General features: G+C 38.0%; 1 protein-coding gene across 4 annotated transcripts in view; it reads left to right on the top strand.

Moving 5' to 3' along the window:
- The first annotated feature begins 1,241 nt into the window (after positions 1 to 1,241).
- The window catches only part of LOC135706984 (breast carcinoma-amplified sequence 3 homolog), a 69,174-nt gene continuing 43,502 nt past the window's right edge, over positions 1,242 to 26,913 (top strand). For 2 of the 4 annotated variants that reach the window (XM_065228689.1, XM_065228690.1), the window contains exon 1: positions 8,684 to 9,293. The gene's annotated coding sequence lies outside the window, so the exon portion shown is untranslated. Of the gene's footprint in view, positions 1,513 to 8,683; positions 9,294 to 26,913 lie in introns of those variants that run through there. The other 2 variants (XM_065228687.1, XM_065228686.1) reach the window with 2 other exon arrangements.

The raw sequence follows: 26,913 nt of genomic DNA on the forward strand, positions 1-26,913 counted from the left end.
CAAGCAAACGATTAACGTACCCTATTCTAGTTGAAATTCTAATACTACACTATGTTTGTTTTGATTCGCTATGAAAGTTTGACAGATAACATCAGGGGTGTGTGGATTCATGCAGAACATGCAGGGGTGAGTGAAATAGCTTGGGACTGCTTGGGACCGTTGTTCTGGTACTGAGTGAGCCAAAAATAATGATTTTCTTCAGGACCCAGTGGTCTTAGAGTTACCTCTATGGTATAACCCCATAGGGCTGTCCCTTGTAGTTTTTTTTAATTTTATTAACGATTTTTCTTTGTGTGTAAGAATATCTATCAATCATCCTCTCAGAGCAATATAGAAAAGGGATAGAAGGCAACGAACAACAAGTTTGGGATTCCCCTAGTAATTCACTTACAAACTTCAAATGGTTTGTGCCCAGTCAATTTCTTGCCAAAAAAGTTTAAATTTTGGAAGGCTAATAAGGACCCGATTTGGAACCGCTAAGCACTAGGGAGCAAAAACTTCAAATTTTGTATCAGTCTAATGTGTATCAGTACCCAAACATTATAGACTCCATGGTCCAAGTTTAATATATGATGATACATTTAGTTTGGGCATCCGTTGTCACCTCTCTGTGCTTGCTATCACCTTGAGCTAACAATCACTCTCAACAGAAACTTTTTTTTGTCTAATTCATAACAAGCACGTATGGACGTATGACTCTATTACGTTTGTTTAAAATTCACTCACGAAGGTGTTCACTTATCGCTGCTGAAAATATAATGCACACTCCTCTCTTCTCTTCATAATATTCACATGACTCTCGTCGCCACTCGGAGAGGGATTTCAGTCCAAACCAAGAGCCATAACGCAGAAACTGTCTGTGTCTCATTGAGTGGTTCGTTTCGTATCCATTCTCGAGTTCACAGAGATGACAGACGCAATCAGAGAGTCAATCAGAAACGTTCACTTTTTCTTACAAGATTAAAATATAATTTAAAACCTAGAAATAGTTCTTACTTAAGTAAACGCTCATAATAACCTTGCACAATAATAGCCAATCAAATTTAATTTTAGATGTAATATTGGGACTACGCGCAATTTTTTCCCATTCTCAGTACGGCAGGTGAGCTGTGGCTGCTGCTACGCACTAGTAAAAAATTGCAATTGGAATCTGTTGATCATCAACGCAGTGCAAAGGTGGCTGGAAAGCTGAGGATTTCGTAATATTAGAAAAGAAGTATTCGTTCGTTCCATACTGTTGTTGGAGTGTAATGCTAGATTAGAAATAAGTAGAACAAATTGTGCACAAAAAGTGTAATTCTCAGTGTGGGTGTAATTAATAGCGTACAAAGCGAAGAAAAAGAAGAAAGAAAAATAAGAACGATAAAGCAGCAGACGAAAGGAGCAACAGAAAAGTGTCTAATTGCACTAAGTGAGAGTTGACGATAGAGAGAAATAAGTGAGAGATTTGCAATAAAACCAGTCGAAAATTCAAAACAACAACAAAATAGACGAGTGTGTGAGTGCCACAAGGTGAGGAGATAGAAACGGACGATAGAAAACAAAAACAACGCTTGCTCTCTCTGTTTCTCTTCTGCTTCTTCAAACAAAGGCAAATTTAGCATTGGCGAAGTGCTGTGTGTTCATTTCTAACGGGTTGATAGTATTTGTTATAGTCTGAGGAAAAATGGCCCCCATCGCGCCGAAATGAAGCACAGATTTTCCTTGATGTTTCTTATTAAAAAAAAATCGACAACATAATAACAATACCTTGAAATATGATTTAGTTAAAAATTTCATTGCACACATGCAAGATGTGTACAGCAATTTTAAAACCTCCTGAATTTTCTTTAATTTTTTGGTAATTTAAGGCTGTGAACCATTTGGTGGATTTTTTTAACTTTTGGTTAACATTTGACAGATGGAAAGTTATCGATTAACCCTGCTATCCGAGCGTGGTTATTTCTAGCATTTTTTACGACAAACACGACAAAAAACGGTTCGGTTTCCAAGTTACTAACGAAAGGGAAAGTCGATGAAGAGAATCGATCAATGTTACTTAGAACCTAATGCATTGCTCACCTTGAATTGTGATCACGAGCACGATTTAAAATAGAAGGGAATAAAATCGCGTGAAAACAGAATTGTGTGTACTTTATTATTTTTACTATTATTAGATGATGGAATTAAACACCTTGTTTGTGCATCAATCTAAATTTAAAATATTTGATCTCACAACTGATAACACCCCAAGTAACCAAAAGTTCCGCATTCAACACTTCCAAGCTCCATAAAGTTCAAATAAAGTTCCGACAGAACATTCAAGTTCCATAAAGTTCGAATAAAGTTCCATAAAGTTCAAATAAAGTTCCCACAGAACTTTCAAGTTCCATAAAGTTCTAATAAAGTTCCGACAGAACTTTCATGTTCCATAAAGTTCAAATAAAGTTCCGACAGAACTTTCAAGCCACATGAAGCAATCCGCACAAATCTTTTTTTGTAACAAAATTTAATGTACGCAAATATGAAATAATCAGTGGCCCGAATAAGTCATAATTCTTATATTTATGCAACATTCTATATAAAAAAAAATTAAGATGTAATTTCCTGGATTCGAACCCGTGTATGTGGCATGTGATCTACGATTGCTAACCACTGCGCCACAAGTGTGATGGAATTCCATGTGGGCAAACACCAATTTAAATTCATCAAGGTGTTGTGTTTCGTATTCAAGTCAGTCAGCTGGCTCAGAAAACTCCAACAATAGGCGGGACAACAGCTCAATTTAATATATTTCAAATGACGTAGTGGTTCATGCTGAGACTCTCACGCAGAAGGACTGGGTTTAATTCTTCAAACAGCTCCATTACTACTACTAATGCTGATAAATCAATACACATTAATACCAACAATCAATACGAAACTAACGATTTTAAATTGGCTCACCACTTTAGTAGCCTATTGGTCCCAAGCAAACGATTAACGTACCCTATTCTAGTTGAAATTCTATTACTACACTATGTTTGTTTTGATTCGCTATGAAAGTTTGACAGATAACATCAGGGGTGTGTGGATTCATGCAGAACATGCAGGGGTGAGTGAAATAGCTTGGGACTGCTTGGGACCGTTGTTCTGGTACTGAGTGAGCCAAAAATAATAATGATTTTCTTCGGGACCCAGTGGTCTTAGAGTTACCTCTATGTTAATACCTGCCTTTAGAAATAACTTTCATAAAAGTGCGAACTACATATATAGAATTGGTGTAGAGGACAAAAACCTTTTTTAATTTATTTTCTAAAAGTTCCGTTCAAGTTCCGCCAGAGGCTCCTTAGAATGCTCTTCAATTATGGTGCCGGAACTTTCAAGTTCTTATAACGACTTAAAAATGAGGCTGCTTAGAATTCTATAGACCACCTTCAACCAAGGTGCTTAAGCTATAAATAGCCTTTTATCAGAACTTTTGGTTACTTGGGACTGATCAACTTTATTCAATATTGCGGTTATCTGATCTAAGTGACAATGACTCAACAGCACCGACGTGAAACTTGAACTTAACTTTTCATCGAAGATCAATAGCGACGGGTTCAAATGTGCAGCGAACCGATCTGTCAAATCTACCGTGGACCCTCGGTATTAGGAATAGAGTAAAGCTAAATGGAACGATGCGCAACGAAACGCAGAATCAAAAAAAAATAGCAAATAAGGTTATCAAAAACTTGTTTTCAGCAAAACAGATTTAAACTTGAAAAAATTTCAAGCAGTTTCCCATTGGCTTGCAAAATAAAATCAATCGATACCGCAGTACCCAGTGCAGTATATAGTCACTAAATTTATAGTCTGAAGTCTCTCGCAAAAAAAGACGTAAGAATTCCATAAGAAACACTTATGAATTTTAGCCACACGAAATCGCTATGAATTTCATTAATTTGCCTTATGAAAAATAATATTGAAAAAAAAAATTAATAAATCGGCGCTGACAGGAACCAAACCCTGGACGATGAGATTACGGAGCCCGTGTATATTGACCACTCGAAATGGTTAAAGGCGTATATGAGCTACCTCATATAACCCGAAAATCATTCATAACTCACGCTTATGGAATTTACATGTGTTGTTCATAAGTCGAGCCTTATGCAATTCTTAAGTCTGTTTGCCTCAGTGTAGTATGCGCCGATTAAACGTCAAAAATCTCTATATCAGTAAAGGGCCACCCACATTAGATCCGTTTGCGTTGCGTTGACGTTAATTCGACAGTTAGACAATAGATTTAGCTGTCACTTTGCCGCAATGCGTCCGATTCGGATCTAATGTGCGTGGGCCTTAACCTTGAATACACATATTGTTATGTTTGATATGTCAGAAGGGTATAACTCGAAACGTAAACAATGACTTTGAACGTCGATTTCTCTTGAATGACCACACACACACACACACACACACGGAATATGACTACACCAGCTAGTAGAACAAACATTTCTCTGTCAGATGATTTAGTTACTTTGAGTTGGTGTATTGTCATTCGTAAGCAACCGACGATCCAAGTCATTGTTTACGTTTCGAGTTAGACCCTTCTGACATGTTTCCCCTGATATTGTACCATTGTACAGTGGTCCAGAATGAGAATATACCAACACAAAAGTCCTAGTACTTTGCATTCATGTTTTAGACGGTTGGGGGATAAGTTTTTTTTGGGTATGTTGATTATTTTGGTATATTGGAGAGTATTTACTTATAAACTTGTTTCTCTTCCGATGCGTCTAAAAACGAACGAGTAAGTCTGACAGCTATCTGAAACTCATGACTGTTAATCCCGGAAGATTCTGCGCCGTCCCAGAAGGGCACGTGCCTAACTTTAATAAAAGAAAAATACCATAAACGAACGATAACCGAAATGATGGAACTATCCCACAAATGGTTTGGGTGATACCCCAAACCCGTCGTTAAGCAAAATAAACATAACAATTTTACTATGGAAGCCCCTAGCTGCAGGTCTAACCCTGTCGGCAGCCACTGTGGTGGGCACCAAAGGCTTCTTTATTGCCGGGTCCCAGGGCTTTATTTAACGGCGTTGGGGAGGTTTTCGGATGTAGGTGTCCTAAACTATGGATTTACCTTGATTTAATTTATTAAGCGATCCGATCTGGTCTGGCTAGATCGGACGGCGGCATGCAACAGCCGAATGGTAGAGGCTGGATGACGGCGGCCAGATGGTAGCGGCCGGATGGAGGCAGCCGGATTGCGATGGCCGTACTCACTCGCTCTTAGTTTGCTCAGATCTCTCTTTCCGCCGCTCATTAATTTTGAGTTCAGTGTTTCATTCAAATCGGAAACACTCATGTCATATCGGTTTGAGTTTTGGGCTGGAAATGCTCTATCCAGCATTTCCGGAGCAAATTGTGATTAGGGCGAAACTAGCAAAATGTAAACAAATGGAGAAAAATCGAGCAAGCTTGCACATATTGATTTAATTTTCAATTGAATGCTAAGCAATATTTTTTCTATTGGAATTACATTTATGATTGTAAAATTGATCCACTTTATTTGTGTTGAGTGTAAAATCTCCTTTTTATTAATTTTCTCTTAAAAACTCATCGTTTTTCGGAGTTGGTTGGAAATGCTAACATGAAGCTTGTGATAATTTATTAGCTAGAGAATGATCTTTAGAAGAGGGTAGGTGGATAGTTTCGTTAGAGTACGGCAGTATGAAAATTGAATAGAAGTTGAAAATGAGCGAAGGGCCATTAATGCGACAGTTTTTAAAGATAGACGCACATCTTTTGCCTAACCCGTACGATGTACGCGGAGACTTGAAGCAACAATCAATACGAAACTAACGATTTTAAATTGGCACACTACTTGACTAGCCTATTGGTCCCAATCTGGTCTTAGAGTTACCTCTATGCTTGAAGTATGTCTCCAAGTCTACAGGCAAAAAATGTGCGTCCCTCTTTTGCTCATAAACTGACTGCGACTGTGGAATAGTTCCCTCTAATCAAAAAATAAAAAGCCAAACTTACTACTTTAATTATTAAGGGCCATCAACATTATTGCATCATCGTACATGGAATTGTTACAACATGTTTGCAATGAGTTGCAAAACCATGAAAATTGAGACATTTTTCAAATACTATTGGCTGAAAAAACACTTCAAATTTTTAAATATATCGTGTCTGGATTTTTTTTTATTTGGAAATTTTGTTTATGAAGAGCTTTGAGTGGGTTGGTTTATTTCCTTTAAATTCCGTTATAATTGCTTATATTTTGACAGATACGCGTATTTCGTCTACTACTTGCAGACTTCATCAGTGCCAAGTACTCAACACCACAACACTGCAAGTAGTAGACGAAATACGCGTATCTGTCAAAAGATAAGCAATTATAACGGAATTTAAAGGAAATAAACCAACCCACTCAAAGCACTTCATAAAGGGATTCCGTTAAGAGGTTCGACAAATTTAAAGGATTAATTTTGTTTAGATTTTGGCTATAATGATATATTTTTTAAATCCATGATTTATAAAAATAAAAATTTCAATACGGAATTTTGAGAAATCGAAAACTGTTCAGGATTGAAAACAATAAATTGAGCTTTGAAAAATAAGCAAGGCTTTTGAATTAGACCATCAGGACATTGATTTATATTTGTGAGATTTTTGAGGATAATTCATTGGATTTTTAAGGAACATTTTTTTTAAAAGTACCTGTGAATATTGAGTTACCTTAGCAATATGAATTACTTTCGAATTCTGACTTGCTATTTGATAGTTAGAATTCGGAAGAGAAATCATAGGAAATTCTTAAAATGAAAACTTAAGGAGAATGCTGATACGAATCGTGAGAATAATTTCAATTAAATTCTGTCCAATGTTTTATAGATAATCATTTTTATCAAATTTTAAGAAATTTAAACGGAATTATGCGAAAAAAAACATGTGGAAATTTCTAGGAGACTTGCAAGGCCCATTTGGCAAAGTACTTGGGAAATACTGAAGAGGATTCCAAAACAATTCTTACCTTACCTACAAAACAGTTCAAATGGAATTATCGGATAGGTCTGCGAATAGTGTGACGGTCAGTCTGAAGAGTGTACCAAGGAAATTATTAAGAATATTCTAAGGGAATTTCATAGAGAAAAATGGAGACAAAATTTTGCCAATTCTTGGAAATTATTACCAGTTTGAGGCAATTGTGAAATCTGAGAGTGATTTATAAGAAATTTCAAGAGATACTGCTAAGAACTCTTAGAATGTTACTGTAAAGTTTGGTTATTATCAAGATTATATTAGGTGAATCCCGAAAAGAAATATGATGGAATTCAAAGATGAACTCTGAAAAAAAGGACGAAGATATCCTATGAAGAGTTCCATGTTAACTCAGGCTAACAAAAAATTTCATGATCTGAGACACAGAAAAATATAAATTTCAGAATTTAGAATCATTTCAAGATCCTGAGGCTTCAAAAATGACGGTTTCAGACTTTCATTTTTATTATTTAATAAAATTATTCTTTAGCATAACATTATTTGAAATTTTATTTGTGGAGTTACCCGTAAACTGCATATTAATACCACGATGTTAGGCTTTGACTCCCACTTCAGCCAGGTGAATTATACATTAAATAAAAATTGCCTACTGCTCTGCTAAATTGTAAGTCTGATCAATCTCTGGGTAATATTAGAATTATTTAGAACTAATAAAATCCAACATAAAATCTTTAATCCATATTCTGGTACTGCATCAAATAGTAAGGACTAAATCGACTATTAGCTAAAAAAAAACATCATATCATCAAAGTTGCTGGATTCTGTGCTTCTCATTATTTTTTTTTTTTATAAGTTACAGTTTAAAAAACAATTGTAAAAATATTTTCTGCAGTATTTTACCAACAATTTAACTCAATTTTAGAAATGCTGTGTAATGGATATTTAAAATTTTACATTCTGTGCATACTGGGCATACTGTGTCAATACTTTTCTTAACTTTTGGATGATTTTAGAAATGCTAACAACTTATCTGCTTTATATAATTTATTTAAACATATAATTCTTAAACATTCTGGTACTTTGAATTCCAGATGATCATACTGACCAGTTTTACGGGAGATTAGCACTTTACTTTGATTTCAATATAGCATTATGTTAAAACTGGATTTTTTTTTTCGAGCATTCCAGATTTTTCCAGATTTTATATTTAACCGGATTTGTCTGAAAATGACCTGGCAACGCTGGTCCCCGGATGGGTTAAGTACTGATAGTGTTATCAAGGTCAATGCTATCAATTAGAACCGGACTAATACAGAAGGATATTGAAATTTCCATGGAAATTTTACAGAATTTAGAGCTAAGAGTTTTCATTCATAGAAAATCTGTACTACATCGTACCGTAGTCGCTGTTTGTGTTGTTTTCGTTTCCTAAAGTATTCATTAATCAATCAGTTTAAGCTAGTTTGCGTGTGAACTATAGGATTCATTGAGTGCACAGCGCTGAGAAAACTTCACTAATACGAATCGAGGGTACGAATCGATGATTACCTCCCTTTTTTTGGCAACATAAAAAAAATCAAAATGAGAGCGTACATAAACAGACTTAAACCAAGCTGCACTCAGAAAAGGGAAAGAGAGTCCGAGAGAGTGTGTGCCTGGAAGAGTTACTGTTCGGAGTAGAGGGAGTAGAGAGAATGAAAAACAGCAGAGAGCAAGCAGAATCAGAAAGAGTACACACTGCTGCTGGTCTGTCAGAGGCTTTTGTCCCACAGAGCAGCAAAGGAGTTTTCGTTCATAGCTCTTGTCTTTTGTGTCCAGTCCAGATATCCAATAGGAAAAAAATAGAATTTCTAAGGCTACTACTGTGAAGGCACTTCCGTGGGCGTCTTGGACCAAGGAAATAGGAAGCCATCTCATATTTACGGTGCAGCGCGGGAGGATACCAGGAGTACAGATTTTTGCGAGGATTCGAGAGTGTGTTCTGGGATTCGAGAAGGTGTATTTGCGAGCCAAGGGAGGTGCCCTTGACGGAAAGAAAAGTGGATTAGCGGAGAAAATCGGAGCGCCATTGTTGTTTTTCTGGCTTTTCTGGAAAGTTAGTGTACGTTGAAAGTTTTTCCAGTGGATAAAAGTGCCTGAGAATTGTTTTAAAAGTGCTAACCCGCGAACGTCTGAACGCCAGGAGGAGCGACCAACTTTTCTTCTCGAGGAAAAAAAACAGCCCGTACAAAAACGATGACGCAGTTTTTGTTTTGATCAATTTCATCTTTTTCGCTGCTTTTTTCTTCAAAACAACAGAGAAAAAATATGAATATTGAGTTCGCAGTAACAGTGAGTATCAGTTTTGACATTTTTTCCTACCTATTTTTAGCTTCATTTCGATACTTTAACGCGAATCAAGAATTTGCACAAAAATGGCCTCACGCGAAAAGGGGGAGTGAAAATTCCACTTCAATACAGGGAGGAAACCGTTCCCAAAAGTTTTATTTTCACCCATTGGAAGAAGATTGGCTTCTAGAGAAAGACGGTCTGACCCGAGCTGGGCAGGCGGCTGGTTGGCCTGGAGGGACAACTGGGCGGAAAACCTGCCTAAATTCTCGCTCCTACTGGGCCTACACTACTTATCGTCTCTTTGTCCTTCAGTTCAATCTGTTTTATTTTTTTCCAAGTCGTTTTTCTGCTTGTCACCAACACCATGGAACAGGAAGCGTGTGTTTGCGTGCAATCGAGGGAAAATTTACCACCACACTTAACCGCCGCCACCAGAGATCGGTTTGGTGATCTATGTCTGTATTGGGTATTAGATTGTAAGCAAAACATTGACTAAACTGTTTTTTTTTGTTGGCCCCCCGTCGTCCCGTTCCGCCGTCATCGTCGTCTCCCACACCACTTCGGCCCACGGGTGGGCATAGGTTGGGGCACGTGCCTTCTTGTGGGTGAACGATCTCTTAAATCCATCAGTTTTGGGCATCCTAATAATAGAAATTTGATATGAAATAAAGCGATAGCTCGACAAATCGAAAAGTAATCATCAATGGATTAAAAAGTTATCATTCTCTCAAAAGAAACTGTGATTATGTGGGAATAATTTGTTTATTCATATCCAATGCTCACAAATATGCATGCTTACGTCTTTGATTCTTATGTCTGTGTTAGGGAATTGTGTTGGCCACTGACACTGGTTCCATCCAACTGGATGTGTACTACTTTTCATTCATCAGTTTTGGTAGGATTACTGATGGAGCCCACACATGGTTAAATCTGGTTGGTGGTTTGATTTGCAATTCAATGTTTGACCGACCATTCCAAAGTGTGTGCAAACATTCTCACATTCTTTAAAATCTTCTTGTGAAGGTTTTACGTAAAAATATTGATTTTGAAAAAACTCGCATGTACGCTACATTCCGTTGTAAGTACTTTATTCTTTATTAGGATGAGAAAAGTCCATACAAGTGGGCGCAAAATCTTAAAATTTCAGTAGCAACACATAACATTGAATACTACAGATACATTTACAAGTTCCAAACATAAAAAAGCAAATATTTATAATAACAGAATCAAACTTAATCTAAATGCAGCACATTGTATGTACATACTGTCCTTACATCTCTCGTATAGTATCCACACATTTGATGCATATGCCATTTGTTTTTGATCCTGGTCTAGCCTGATTATTCATATCAAGTCTGACGTCGAGTTTCACTTAGTAACTTCAATCTACCTGTTCAGCATCAAAACGTAAAAAATAAAAAAAATATTGCTTCCAATATATACAAATCAGTAAAACTAATAGACACTGATCGTTTGAAACTAATTTGAATGTAAACATGACCCTATATAAAGTTTTCAAAGTTGTTGAGAACAGCAGCAGGTTTCGCGACGCCACTGCTTAGTAATAGCTAATAATAATTCAACTATTGCATGGACCGAGAATCTTCAAGTGATATTGATCCCTATAGTGAGAAACCCATACACGCCATTGTGCGTAGCCTCCACTATTATATAGATAGAGCTGGTTGGAAACTGCTGTTCGATGCACGCGCAGTTCAATATATGTGGACAAGTGCAGCGCAACGCAGTGTGGAGGGAAGTGCGGGTGCGAGTGGTGGAACTGCGAGCCGCAGCACTCAGTCACGGTAGTTACAGTTGCTCACTGTTGTGTGAGTATACTGCAGCAACAACAACAGCAGTCGAAGAAAAACCAGCTGAAATTTCAGTTCGTTTGTCCGTACCGAGCAAGACTAGGCGCAAAACAAAGAAATGTAAACATGACACGATGATGACGAAGTAACGGGGCTCGAGCTGCTAGCTCTAATATAGTTGGGTATTAGAAGAGTCTGTTGTTGCTTTGGATGTGACCAAAACAAAACCGTGCACTGCCTGCAGTGGGTGCGGACTGTGGTGTAGCTGCGAACGGCCACATTACCAACACAATGCGTACAATGGATATCCTCGAAGTGCTGCATGCAAGTTCACCGCTCAGTTCAGGGATAGTTCAGGAAAGTTGGTCGCATGGACACTACTGATAGTGGTGAAGGGAAGGGTAAAGTCCGACAGAGGGCTTGCGATAATTGGGAAAGACGATAGAGAATTTGTTATTGGAAGGTGACACTATTCGGGTACATTGTAGACATTTCTGGTGGAAAATAGTTTCTAGAATTATAATTTTAATGTATACACGATCTTACTTTTCTGATCAATTAATCAATACTTGCTTCACAAGGGTATGTTAGAGATATATGTGATTTATACTGCAGCTGAATATGACGTTGGTTGAATGAAGATTAATACAACTACATGTGATGAGGTTCCGTGGAGCTAAACAGGCTAGATCATCCGAACCGTCCTTGAGATAATATCTTGAAGTTTTACTGGCTCAACGAAGTCTTGTACCGAGATGTTTTTAAAACAGGTGGGCAGGAACTCACGGTCTCCCAGTGTTGGTGAGTTCTTTGCCGTTAATGATTCACGAAAAGTTCACTATTTTCCCATACAGAAATTCAAAACAAAAAATTTTATCTGCGGATTTCGACAGTTTTTGACCTGTTTCATACGACCTTAAGATGTATGCTGGTCACAAATGCCGTGCCAAACTGATTTCCTACGCAATTAATCAATCTTTGATGTGAATTTCGCTAATAAACACGAGGAGCATTTCTTATAGCAAAACTTGCCAGAGGTACATTTTAGTAAACAAATTAACACTTCTTCCGACTGCGACCTCTCTTACTCGCCTAGGTCTTGTACGTTGTTCCAACTGGCTGTATAAATTCGTAGAGCTTCGTTAAACCTCATCATAGGATGCTTACTCTCATTAACGGCAGATATTAAGTTTTCCAAATTTACCTGAAGCTAAGATGTTGAAGTTTTGCAGGCTTTACGAGGCATTGTACGATGTTCCGATTCAGTCGGAATATCGTACAATACCTCGTGAAGCCTGCAGAACTTCAGCATCGTAGCTTCAGGTCAATTTGGATAACTAAACATATTCCGTTATTACAACTAAGCATCCTATGATAAAGTTTCACATCTTACCTCCAGGGCGGTTCGGATGATCTACGATTTTTTTTTAGTTAATACAACTATGTGTCCTAGGGGGCGACCCCGACGTAGTGGTTAGCATCCATACCTCTCACGCCAAAGTCACGAGTTCAAATCTCACCCCCGGACAAGTCACGAATGACCCAAGAGCGTTGAAGTGACTATAAAAAAAAAGAAAAAAAAACTATGTGTCTTAAATTATGTACGGTCTCGTACAAGATTTTGGTGAGCCTGTAGAACTCCAAGGTGTGTTGTTGTTGTTGCTTTATTAAAGTGACTTTCAGCCCCTCCAAGGTTTGCCCTGTAGGCACCTTGGAGGTTGTAAAACGTATTACAATACGGTAATACATTTTATGTCTCACATGATGTGATGAGGTCCAACGAAGCTCTGTAACACAAGACTTTGTTGAACCTGTAGAACTTCGAAATCTAAACTCCAGGATAGTTTGGAGAAATTGAAATAATTGTTCATTACAATTATGTATCCCGCATGGAGCTCCACGAAACATGGGATCAAAGATTCAGTCGAGTTATGGTAGAATACTTCGTCAAGTCTGAATTGGCACTTTGGATAACCTAACATATTTCGCTAATACAATTTATGTCCCACATGATGTGATGAGGTCCCACAAATCTCTACGGATTCGCATAATAAATTAGGACATTGTACAGCATGTAGAATAAATTGTTGAGTTTGTTGATTTTCGAGATATAAACTTGATAATAATTTGTAAAAACTGAAATACTCTGTCATTGCAACAGGTACCTTGTTTAGACTTTCAAAACATGATTTATATTATAAAAATATCAACATCGAAACTCTAGGATTATACTATGTATCCCGCCTTCACGAAGCTCAAAAATTCAGTCCAGTCATCTTTGAGTCTGTAGAATTTCAAGATCGGATCTCAGAGATGATTTGGAAAATCAAACATAAAAAAAAAAAAAAAGATATTTTGTTAACCCAATTATATAGTGTAGTCTGATTTTGGCAGTGGCCTATATTCTACTTATACTCTTCCCTTGAAAAACTCAAACCCGATTTAATATTTGTCTTAGACTTTCCAATTAATGAAGAAGTTTTGGATGCAATTATTTTAATCTTCGGAAATCTAAACAGTCGGACCCTTACGGTATATGATGCGATGAGGCTCAACAAAGTGCTAACTGCTAACAAGGGTTCCAAAATTCAGTCTGGAAATCGATCAAGATTTCTAGGCCTTTAGATGTTCAGAATATAGACTCCAGTTCGATTTGGAAATCATAAGATATCCTATGAATACAACTAAGCATCATATGATGCTATTATGGGGTTTCTCGTAGCTCTTCAGATGTATACAGCTAGTCAAAATATGGTACAACATACTTCGTTGACTCTTTAAAATTTAAAGATCTTTTCGCCATACAGTGGGGCAGTGAACCCGGTAGCGTGGCCAAAACCTCTAGCGCCATGGGTATGCATTCTTCAGATATGCAGTCTTCGACAAACTTTCTCAGTTTATTTAGGGACAACTTTGGATGTTTTCTGATTAGTTCGTATTCCTGCCGCATAGGTCAAGGATCTTTTAAACAGAGGGTCCTAGAAAGATAATTTTGTCGGAGAACTTCGGGATTAGGGCGTAATTGCTTTTGTAAACAAACACGTCAATAACCGATTTCTCGCTAATTAAAGATCAATCTCGAAATTTTGCAGGCACAACTAGGTAGAGGAATGACTCTTCTATCATTTGGTATAGTTTGTTTGCGAGATTGAGCTTTTATTCGCGAGCAATCGGCGATTGACGTGTTTGTTTACAAAAGCAATTACGCCCAAATCTCAAAGTTCTCCGGAAATGTTGTCGAAAACATCAAAGACCTGTGACTCACCCAAAGTGCTGAAGAAACCATCATTGTAGGAAGCTCGGTTCAAAATATAGAATCGAGCACCACCTATGCGGCAGGAATACGAACTAATCAGAAACCACCAAAATCTGTCTATTTCTAAACTTTTTTGAAGACTGTAAATCTGTAGGATGCATACCCACGGCGCTAGAGGCCCCACAGTGCGCCAGGATGCTTTGAATGTCCTCAATAATTCAACTAATAATCATTATCCTAAACAACATAAACATTACATGTATTTTTGGGTCAAGAAAATTGTTACTAGCTCCGCTTAGCTTAGACTGACAATGGTTGCTAATCCGTGGTGGTTGATCCGAATAAGTGAAATAGCACAATTAATCAACTCAATGGGGCTGGGAGTTACCGTTCATTCTGACAGTACAAGTTTCAGTGACTCCATTCATCCTCCTTGCAGTCAGGTGGAAGTGAGGAAGGAATATTTGTTTGACCACAAAGGTCACAGAAGAGTAGACTTTGTTAGTAGGTAGGGGTCGTTGGATCAGGATGAAATTCACTCAAATAATATTTGCAATGTTTTGATGCGAATGATGTGAACCTATCAACTCAGTAATGTAAGGGGCCTGGGATAAAACCCACGATCTTCTACTCAGTAAGCTACTAGCCCAGTAGACAGCCGAGCCCCTTTCATCACAACAAACCATTACCAATGACGGTCATTCAAAACCTGCGACGATGTCCACGGCAGGACCCAAGTATGTTTTCGAACCGGCATCGAGCATTCGTTGTATTTTACCACGAATCCCATTTCGACCGAGTTCTACCACTAGCGATTATCTACATTCACTTCTACAAAAAAAAAATCGCTGATTTAAGAAAGGAGGCTGTGGTTACACCCACGATATTCTGCTCAGTAAGCAAAAACGATCGCCACTTGGCCACCGAGCGCCTTACAAACAATTACAAACAACGATTTTTCAAGCCCGGCGAAATTCGTTTTAATACGGGGTTCTCTTCACAATTCATGGGACCACCGCAATCATGCGCCACTCTTCCGCACTACAACCGTCGATACAAGGCTTTCGAAAAATCACGCCACGTTATAAGGTCCAGACACGAAAAATGTGAACGTCAGAGCGAGTCAAACACAAACTGTGACGAGCTGCCATCGAGAGCAAACAGTTTGATGATGCTTTTCTTATAGTAGAACCAGATTTTAGACGGTGGTTTTCGGCTCAAGGATGTAGTTATTAGTTCGTGAAATAAGGAGCAAACCTCGGAATAAAACGCGTTTGCACGAATCGGTTTAGAGGATCCGTATTGCTCGTTACGCGCATCAATATACAAGCAATTGCGTTGTCGCATAACTCGTTTGGTAGCATATCGTTTGGGAGGTGGCAAAGGATATACGGCCCTAATAAAAATAACCATAAAAGAGAGCTTAACGACATGTTCGGGGTATTATCCAAACCATTTGTGGGATAGTTTACTCATTCGGGATACAGTTCGTTTATGGTATTTGTTTATTAGGGGGAGTCTATGCCACCCCTGAGGACTTAAGTAGTGAATACAATTTGAGCAATATGGCGTCTTTTATATCCAGGGTGTCAATGCCGAGGAGTATGCATCTATCTTCATGCAGTGGCAGGGTAAGAATGTCGTTTGCATGGATTTGATTCTGTCAAACCAAATAACTTGGAATGGTCACAAAACTACGATAACCTCGTTGTAGTGAAGCCTGAAAGTAAGTTACTGGTACAGTATATGTCTCCAAGATCCCTAATACGTTCCATGCGTTCCTGTACAGAATTCGATATTGTGTATTCATAACCAATTGGTTTCGTTTTGTGCTTGAAGGAAATAACATGGCTCAATGGTCCCAAAGCCTTAGTTAGGAAGACAAACATGTTTGCGCTTAAACCGTTAGTTTTAGGCATATGGTGTCTTCGCAAAAGTTTTTATATATGTTTTGCCCATTTTATTAACTGAAATTAGGGTGATCCCTTATATTATTGAGTTCAAAATATCAACTCTTTAGCTATTTGACAAAGTTGTAGAACAATTTATTTGAATCAACTGTGCTGAAGATATAAAAAAAAAATCTAATTTTTGCTGGTTCTTATACTGGTTATACTGGTTTTAAAAAGGTAACTTAGGGTGACCCCTGATAATATTTTTTACATTAACTTTTTATACATTGATTTGTTTTACGAATTTTTCGAAATTCTGATGGCGCATATTTTTGCTGAAGTAACTAAGTTGATATATCTTTCTGTTGGAAAGTATAAATATTTTTTGTTGATACCCACACAAACAATTTTAGCTGCAATGATTTTTTAGGGGTCACCCAAAGTTTCCTTTTTAAAACCAGTATAGAACGTGAAACATTAGAAATAGAAATTTGGTATCTTAAGCAAAGTTGCTTCAAATAAATTGTTCTACAACGTTGTGAAACATTACACTGGTCAATTTAGAATAACAATAAAGTTTATATTTTGAACTCAATAATCATAGGGATCACCCTTGCACTAGCAATGAATATATAAAAGCTTGCCCCAAGACACCATTAACCTAAAACTAACGGTTTAAGCGCAATATTTTTGTCTTCCACCCATTCGTAGGAGGTCCCCTTTAATAGCGGATAGCTGCTTTTCTCATTTTCATCAAAAATGTTCAATTGATTTTGAGAATTTACAGCATTGATCACAGTTTTTTTTAAGATGAACAGCTGCGCCATCTTTGCGGTCAAAGTTTAAACTTGTAGTCCTAACCAGCGTTGGAAAAAAAATAAATCTCACCAAAGAACAAGAGCACGCAAGATTGAAGACAAAAATCAACAGGCAAACAACAGCGGTTAATATTGGAACTTGCAAGTTGTGATATCGCAGCATGGAATATCAAGCTAACAAAACTCACCAGCTGCAAATCTCACCATCTGGCGACTCTACCTAAGGTGCAGTGATTTTTTTTTATTTCTCGCATCTACTTGCATCGCGCATCATCTTTTAACATGAAATCATCAGAATCGTCATCAATCTTCTTTCTATCTACTCAGCGTGCGCGCAGTTAACCACAGCAAAACACATTTTTCCCTGCATCGTTGATAGAGTTGCCCCCCTCGGTTTAGTCCTACATCGCGCCATGCTGATGGCTATAAGTCTATATTTTGACAGAAGCATCCTTGCAAAAACATTTCTTCGGCAAAGTTAGTACACTTTGTGAAAACCGAAAATGGAACATGTAACAAAATTGTCCCAGGGAAATTTTTCCAAATTATATTTTAACCAAGTTTTATCAACATACCCAGCGGAATATACCTACTATGTTTAATAATTTTACTGTGTATTTTACCAAAATAACGAAAAAATCATCCGAACTTCTTTAAAAGTGCAAAACAGACCAGCTTATTTTCAGCTCACTTGCCTACCGATTGCTATCCCGAACAGAACTGTCCGGGCACAGCAAGGCTGTATTGATACCCAATGTATAAAATAACTTAAAATCATATGAAAAATCAATACAGAGTTGGAAATAGGGTCTACAGCTTTTGTAAACAATGCCTTCTCTGGATGATTAGAAATTTGAAACTCACTCAAGTAAACCAATATTACCATCGGGTACGGGAAGACTTCACCATCATAACCATCGGGAAATGTTGGTTTGCGTGGTTGTGTTTTGAATTTCTAGAAATCATTGAGCGAAATTATTGTTTACAAAATTTGTTACAACGGCGCCGGTGGTGTAGTGGTAAGCGTGATTACCTCTCACCCCAGCAGGCCTGGGTTCAATCCCAGTCGGCGCCGCCGGGATGTTCTGAGGCATAACCAATCGTTGCAACCGTTGGTCCCAGGTCATGAGTTGATGGGTCGATAGGTGTGGGAGCTGCCTTCCTGACGCGTAGGTAGCATTGGTGCTCAGCACGGCAAACAAAATCGACGGAAAACAAACCAAAGGAAAAAAAAAGTTGTTAGGCTCTTTCATCAGCTTTGTATTGAAATATAATTTTCATTCCTTTTGACTCGATATTGTGTCTTTTTATTATCCAGCATGCGGTGGAAGTTATAACACAAAACACGACGAGCAAGCTATATGATGATGATATATATATATGATGATAGTGGTTTACCACCCATTGTAGCACGGAAACTAAGTTCGACAGCAGTGGGCTCTCTTCTCTGTTTTTCTTGATCAAGCTTAATAACCTCTGATTGTCCACAACATGTCGCTGTATGAAGGGCCAAAAACGGATTGGGTAGATCGATAGGCAAAGTCGGAAGGAACAATAAAGAATCTCCTACCAGCAACTTGATCAGCCAATTGGTCAAAAAGACAAGCCCCCAAACAGGAAGATGACCCTATGAGTGGGGAGAAGAGCCCACCCTTTATCCACGAAATGTTATCATATATGGGAGTTGGTATTCCCACTCTCCCCGTCCAAATCGCTTCAATCGGACCGTCCTTCCCTTTTATATATGTATTTCAATGTATATACGAGTTGATTCTTATGATTATTTTAAATAATATCTACATTTCGATAAAGATCGTGCTTCTTATTTCATCTTTTTTGCGATACTCATCACAGAATCCAACATTGAATCGTAGACCAGGTCCATCAACAATACGCTCGTCCAGAGATAGGGCTCATGGTCATCTTCTTCTTCTTCTTCAGGTTCGCTCATCACCCGGAATGAAGGCTCGGTGCGGTTAGTAATATCAAATAGTGTTACATGCAAACGAAAAAGAGATACAACCAGGATTAGGTTTTTAAAGTAATAGTCATCTGAATACCCAACTAACCATATTTCAGTGACATTGTCTCACTCTGAACATACATTAAAAGTTATTTTGTGATTATATAGTTACTTTGGTATTCACATGAAATGTTGTGCAAGTACCACAAGTTCAACAACGCCCAACTATGGACAGCTCATTTACTCTTTGAATCAGCGTACACCAACATGATAATCTTCTAAGAATCACCTAAGAATGTATAGAGGTAAAGCTCAAAATACAGTTTTAACTGGCAGTACTTTATAAACATCAAACTGTCCAATATTGGACCCAGCCAACACACGGCGCCAGCACGGTAATGGGGGCCGTCAGAATGGTTCATCGGTTGCGAAGTGAAGTGCTTCTCAAACTGAAGCGATACATTCCTCAATTTTTCAACGTTATCCTAACGTAAACTTTATATTATCACCCATATGCCTGTCCACGCCCGAAACTCAACCACCACACAAAATCAAATAAAAATGTTTCTGTATGACAAACACGTCCAGAAATAAACGAGAATTTGGGTGTATACCTTCACTGTAACAACTACGGGTAATCATCGAAAGTACTTGCATATTACTCAGGCACTTTTGAGCAAACTGCAATCACTCTCTCATACTCGAAATGTGCCACGACCAAATTGGCACAACGACGCCCTATACGCTATCTGACCAAAGCGCAAGGCACGACGAGCAAGCAATATGACTCCAAAACTCTTTAGTTTGAAGAGATCTGGGATTGATCCAGCGATATTCTGCTCAGTAAGCAAAACCGTTTCCCCGAAGACCACCGAGCCCCTCTGTTGGAAGTTCGTTCTTCATGCAAACTTTTGAATATCTTAAATTTTGAATATTTCTTACATGTGACATTTGTAAGTTAATTTTAGTCAAGTACAATTTCAAGATATCTATGTTTTTCGGCGTCAGACATTTTTTGGAAGCTAATTGACACAGTATAACTTGTAGTTTTCGCATTAAATGATATATCTCATTGTAGAGTAGCTGATATCGTTTTGTCTAGATCACACATGGAATCGCCACGCGTGGATGTTGCATGCTCAAACATTTCTCTTCTCAGCTATTTGTCTTCAGTTCCGTTGTAGACGCCACATCCTTCGATTTTGACAGTAAACGACCGAGATCGTGAAAAACTGCCTAAATTCATAATGAGCGTGGTACCCAAAAATGTGACGTGTTAGGGCATAAGTATGTTTTAGAAAGTTCAATGTGAGCAAATTTGTCTTCCGCAAAAAACTCGTGTTGCACAGTGCTTTTTTTCCATAAAAAAAAATACATAGAGGAAATGGATCTAATGTTGGCCTATGGATTTAAGATTGGGTCTAGTACTAATGGATATTTTTGGTCGCTATTGAAAATTTAGTCGTTTGCTGAATTTATGTATGGGCCCAAATTAGGGGCATTTAGGCCGACATTACATCCGTTTTCCCCCATTTAGGCGATAATAGAGCATTTGAGACAATAATTAGAATGTATGCCCACTACTTCGTAAACTTTCCGTAATGCAGCAACCTTTGCGTGGTGACTTTAAAATCAAAAACAAAGGAAATTACCAACTCAGACAAAACAACAATAAAAACAAGAAGTTCCGTGAATCAGCTCTCTTGGAGAGCAGCAAAAGTCTGACGTTGACGTGAACAGGTTTAAATCCTTCTTTTTGGTTTTCCTGTGCACAAAACAAAAACCCTTATTGTTAGCCTCACCTGCTGTTTGCTGCTGGTGATCGGACAGAATCAGATGGCTGCTTTTGCTGCTGCTGAGACGTTCGTTGATTGGTGGGTACCTCTGCTGGGAACGGGCAAAAGCTACAGCAAGACCCAATCAAGGGGATAAAAGAGACCCACATGCAATATTCTTGGGAAAAGGCTCGAACAACCGGAGCGCGTGCAAAAATGTCTACATAGCTGGTGAAAGGCATTGTTCTCTGTCGTCTCGACTGACGATGAAGCAGCTACACTAACCGAACTGAAGTGCAGTCTTATTTAGAGCTTCCTTGAGTGTGATCCAAGGTCACATAGAATGGATTGAATGTCACTCAACCAACCATTATTTTTTTTTTTTTGATAGTTGAATCTTGCAACTATCCTGTTTTTCGTGGTTGTTGAACAGAATGATTTTGTTGTTGTGATTAACTGTGAATGAGCAAAAAATTGCTGGACAAACGTCTCAGTGGAACGGAAACAACAACGGTTGAGACTTTCCATGGAAAAGTACGAAGTGAGAAGGTAGATAAACAGCTCATTTCCTTTTAACGATTGCGCCGTGGCTGGCACTAACTCAAAATCGATGGTGAAAAGATTGCGCGCAGATGTTGCTTCCATGTGTCTACACTGTTCTACCACAGAAGTAAGCTCGGTGGGAGAGGACGGAAATTTTTTGCGGCGGCTTACTGCCATACCATGTAGGTACTGCTGTTGCTGATGATAATATTTATGTGCAAAGTATGTTCAAAACAAAGAGCTATCCCACACAAACCCCGTTTTCAAAAGTTAGAGAACGTGAGTGAGAGATCTCCCCCCGTTTGCTAGCAGATGCTCCCCTTAACCCGTCCATGAGTCACACGAACACACGCTTGCAGGTAAAGGTTCTCCCCAACATACAGGAAAGCCAAACCCATTTTTCGCACCCGCAATCCCCTTTCCAGCTGAGCGACTTCAATGTGGTGGTGGTGGTGGTTGTTTGCAAAACACCAAACCTGTCTGACCCATTCCCCCCTTTTGGGTTAGTAATAGTGCAATATGTCGAACCAACACCAATGAGCAGCTAAATTTATTACTTCTTATTCAGTTACGAGCGTTGATTTTTGTTGTTATTATTGTTCTCGGACAAGACTTGGGCAGTTGGGGTTGACGTATGAGGATAAAAATGCTCATTCGATGGCAAACAATCAGTGTTTATGACCTACAGCGGGCCGTGGTTGCAGCTTCAGTTTGAATTTTAATTTAATATTCGAATGTGTGATAGCACTGCTGCTGGCTCTATTGGCTGCGGCTGTTAATCAGATGATGAATTTTTGTTATGACTGTGGCATTTTTGTGAAAATGGTTGAGGGCACTTTTGAAGCGTGACGCGCGAAACATTGTTCAATTGCAACGATGAATGGTGAAGAAGAGGCAAGAAAGGAACACGGCTGCAGTAATCATTTTAATATTTAAAAATAATAATATGGTAACGAGATGTAATCTTGGCCTATGCTCCTATTTTGAGCCCAACGTAAACCCAGAAATAAAGCAACTTGTCAGATTTTTTTCCGCGGAATAAGTGGTACCATTAAATCTCGAGATAATTTGCAGAGAAATTGTTCTTCTTCTTCTTTATTAGCTATTACGTTTCAACACAATTCCACAGAAGTTGTTAGTTGAGATCTATCTTTGTCTGAACCATTTTTGCAATCGTATCACAAGTACAATGATACTCTATTCCCAGGGAAGTCTAGAAATTCCAACCTGAACAAAATCTAGACCAGACCGGATGTTGAACCCTGCAGCCTCCAGTATGACAATGCTTTATAGCTGAGTTTTACCATCAGAACAGTTCGAGACAAATGAAATTATTATCAAATATAAAACTACCGCGAAAGTAATCGTCTTTGAGAAGACCGTTCCGTAAAACTTTTATTGTTTGCCTCGAATTTTTGCTAACCTCGATTCTTCATAGACTAGTGTCTATAATTGCTAAGGTCCGCCCTGATTTTGGAAACCTATATTAAAAAAAAAACTGCAGATTTGTCCTGATTTTCTTATTTTTCATTATTGATCTTAAATTGGTTACTGTTTTTATTTTTATGACAAAAAATGCATATGGGAAAATTGAACATTTTTGTTTCATGTTATGAAAAATTTGTTTAAAGTTCGTCAATATTGCAGTTATTGGAATTTAGCTGAATTAACCTAAAAATTAGTATATGATCAGTTTTTCGTAGAAAATTTAGCTTAATTTGGATAATAAAAAGCTTAATTTGATAAGCTTAAATTTGGGTAGTTGAATACAGTGCCGTCTTGATTTTGGCAACATTCGTTTTAGCCTTAGCTCGATTTAGGCATTCTTTTCGGTGTTGGTAACATCATTTAGAACAACCCCAAGTAATAAATCAACAGCCTTTTGGGTTTAACTCTGTTTTATCGTGGTTGTATAATGACAATGAACAATAGTTTTAGGTTAAATACTGCCTTTAATAATGCAAAACGTTCCTGGTTAGTAGTTCAGCATTTTGCTGTTTTAAAAAACATTTTAAAGTCTGAGCATGAGCATGATCGACCGCCCGAGGATGCAACTCCGTTAATGCCAGATCAACTGTAATTACACAGAGAACCAATAGACGTTGCTTGGGTCTAGCAATCATCCTTAATGTGTAAATATTGGTGATCTAAAACTAAACAATACCATGCGCTGGTCACGTCCGAATGCTGGTCAAGAAAGGAATGGGTAGGAATATGTTGCCGTAATACTCGCTTTAATAACAGCCGAGAACACCTCTGCACTTTCACGAGAAATCACTGAGATAAAAGGGATAAAAGGGTAATCACAGCAGGATTTGCGAAGGAGCTTGGGTTTGAATCCACGGTCTTCTGCTCAATAAACAAAATTGGTTGCCACTAGGCCACCAAACTCCTTATTTCACAAAACAATTTCGATCAAGTTTTCGTTCAACTTGTTGTTATTAGATTTCGATCCCGGTGACCGATGACGATAACAACTACTTGTGAGAAGGATTTGTTATAGATTTCTGATCAACACCTCTCTCTTTAAACTCGAATATTATTTCTTTTACCTACTCGTTTCTCCTTCCGAATTTCAATACGCTTTATTTCATATATAAAAAAAAACGATTTATACTATAACTCTATAATGTGAAGGAGCCCATGATTTTCTGCTCAGTAAGCAAAATCGGTCAGCAAAAGGCCACCGAGCTCCTTATGTCGCAAAACAATTACGATCAAGCTCCCGTTCAATTGCTGTTATTTGATTTCGATCCTGGTGGTCAATTGTTCTTAAGAAGGATTTTATGTGGATTTCCGATTATCACGTCTTTCCTAAAACTCGAACATTATTTTTATGCGTACTCGATTTACGAAAATAATGATTACGATCAAGCTCCCGCTCATCCTCCTATTTTTCACTCCCGACGGCGACGACAATTATGGCCCTTGCGAAAGGTTTATATTTAGGGGAAATGGATGTAATGTCGGCCTAAATGCTCTTAATTTGGGCCCATACATAAATTTAGTAATCGACTAAATTTTCAATAGCGACCAAAAATATCCTATAGTACAGTCCCAATGACGCGTTCATCTAGATGAAATTGATCAATAGCAGATTCTCAACGATGGGCCCATTCTTAGATCCATAGGCCAACATTAGAGCCATTTCCCCTATACACTTAGGGGAAATGGCTCTAATGTTGGCCTATAGATCTAAGATTGGGCCCGTCACTAAAAATCTGCTATTTGTCAATTTTATCTAGATAAACGCGTCATTGGGACGGTACTATTGGATATTTTTGATCGCTATTGAAATGAAATCGATTGCTCAATTTATGTATGGGGCCAAATTAGGCGCATTTAGGCCGACGTTACATCCATTTCCCCTATTTCCTATAAAAAACACATTTTTAATAAAGTTTTATCTTATCCTAAGAAAGATAGCCGATGTACACTTAAACTATATTACAGTATGGTTCCGTTTCTATCAGCACATATATTTTGACTTCCTAGTTTTCCACAAGTTTTAATGATTGTAAAACTGACTATCTGATCACGTCCAAAGCCTCAATCTAATCCGTACAGTCTATGAAAAATATTAAATAAAGTTTGACGTTTTAATGTGCAGAGGGGAATAGCAAAACCAGAGTAAAACAACATCAAACCCTACTTTCAATATCACATCATGCCAATGATAAGTTGTGCGCTATAACCAGTTATTAGCTTATTCCGCTAGATAAGATTTGTGAAAACCGAAAATGGAACATGTAACGAAATTATGAAAGATTTTGAACGTTAACAACTCAGCTGCCACTGGACCAATTTCAATCATTTTAACATCAATCGATCAGAAATATTTCAACGCATCTGTTAATTTTGAGGCTTTATCATTTTTTAAAATGCCATTATTGAAACTTGCACGAATGTGCAACTGTTGCTATGATAATTTAAATTATCATCGATTGTCTGCGAAAAGTGATTTCCCTAACACAGATTTCAAAGTTGAATTCCATCCGGTCTCACTAAACGGTGTTTATTCAATCGCCGCGTGGTGAGTGGTGGTGTTCTCCAGTACACATCGAAAGGCTCCCCGCAATCAGCTAGCTATCAAGGCTGCCCTCAACCGCTGATCGGATTCAGTTCCAATCACCGTGTGTTGTGGTGTCCGGTCGTCGGCTGCAGTACGCTGCATTGGAGAACATTGTTGCAGCCCACATTGATCGGAATCAGTAGCTCTTCGAGAGTCGCTGTGGGCCATCTATGCCAAGCGCGTCATCCTCATTCCAAACAACATACAGCTCACCAGCCTCATCTGTGTTGAACACCCTAATAACTGAGCATTACTCAACCATCACGACAAAACGGTTCTCAGGAAATTTCTCATGAAAGTCATCTTTTAGAGACTTTTAAAACTCTTTAAGGCGAATGTTTTATAGCGGAATTTGTTGTCTGTATCTCTTCAAATAAAAAAGATGTACCCAAATTTAGTAAAAAAATATGAATAATTTCAAATTGATTTTATACGAGTTTTTTCATATTATTCAGAATAACATACGCCCTTTCAAATGCCGTATAAAAACTTTTTTTTTGTTTGTTCCAACCAGAGATAGGGGAATTTACGTATTCTCGTCAATCTTAGCAGCGTCTGCACTTCTACTAGCATTTTCTCAGCGTCACGCACATATATGATGTGTCTGTTTGTTTACATTCATCTGCTGCTTGCTTCTCTATCCATTCCAATCGACAGAATTTTTCAAAACGTTTTGAAAGCGTTTTTACAACGCTCCAAACTTCTCAGGTGAGTGTGACTATTGTCGGCAGCCTCTTTTTCTTCGGCAACCTTCCCATTAGAACTGCGTGTTAACCAGCTGTTCTATTATCGGCAACTCGAAATCAACCCCATTTTGTAGTGCGTATGCTTTATTTGAAGAAAAATGTAGCATTACTGGATTGCTCGATCGTTCAAATATAATCAGATTGAAGCTGAAAGGCTAAACAATCGTTTGAACACATTCAGGGAAGTGCGTTGATGGGAAAACATAGTGAAATTAACGTTTAAATTTTGGTTGCCGAAAACAGTCAGTGGGTGCCGAAGCCAACATTTACCCTATTACCATTTGAAAAATGCATATGTTTAGTACAAAAACGTCAATAGCTCTTGATCGGCGAAAGGTATTGACAAGCTTTATGGAACAAAAATTTGCGCCTTCTAAAGATCTAAAAGTCACTTGAAGACAACTTTGCTGAGAAATTTGAAATAAGAAAACTAGAGCAAAATAACTGTTTTTTTTAGCGCCACCCTAACTCAATTCAAGAAAATAGCTCTAAATCGGCCAATTTAAGAGATACAAAAAAATTGTTTTCAACAAAGATGCTTGAAATAAGCTCAGCTATAACTTTGCCAAAGAATTTATTCAAACAAAAAAGTTAGATTTTTGATTTTAATGATAATAAGAACCACCCTAGAATTAATTGTCATAAAAATGAGGGTCTAACTATAAGGAACAACTTTGTAGAAGAGACTTTTAGTCTAAAGTTTCGATTTCAGGCTCAAAACATATCATTCCACCTAAATCTGCA

The sequence above is a fragment of the Ochlerotatus camptorhynchus genome, unplaced genomic scaffold (assembly GCF_037179485.1).
Source record: "Ochlerotatus camptorhynchus isolate MF236.1 unplaced genomic scaffold, CSIRO-AGI_Acam_v1.1 ptg000300l, whole genome shotgun sequence".
NCBI lineage: Eukaryota > Metazoa > Arthropoda > Insecta > Diptera > Culicidae > Ochlerotatus > Ochlerotatus camptorhynchus.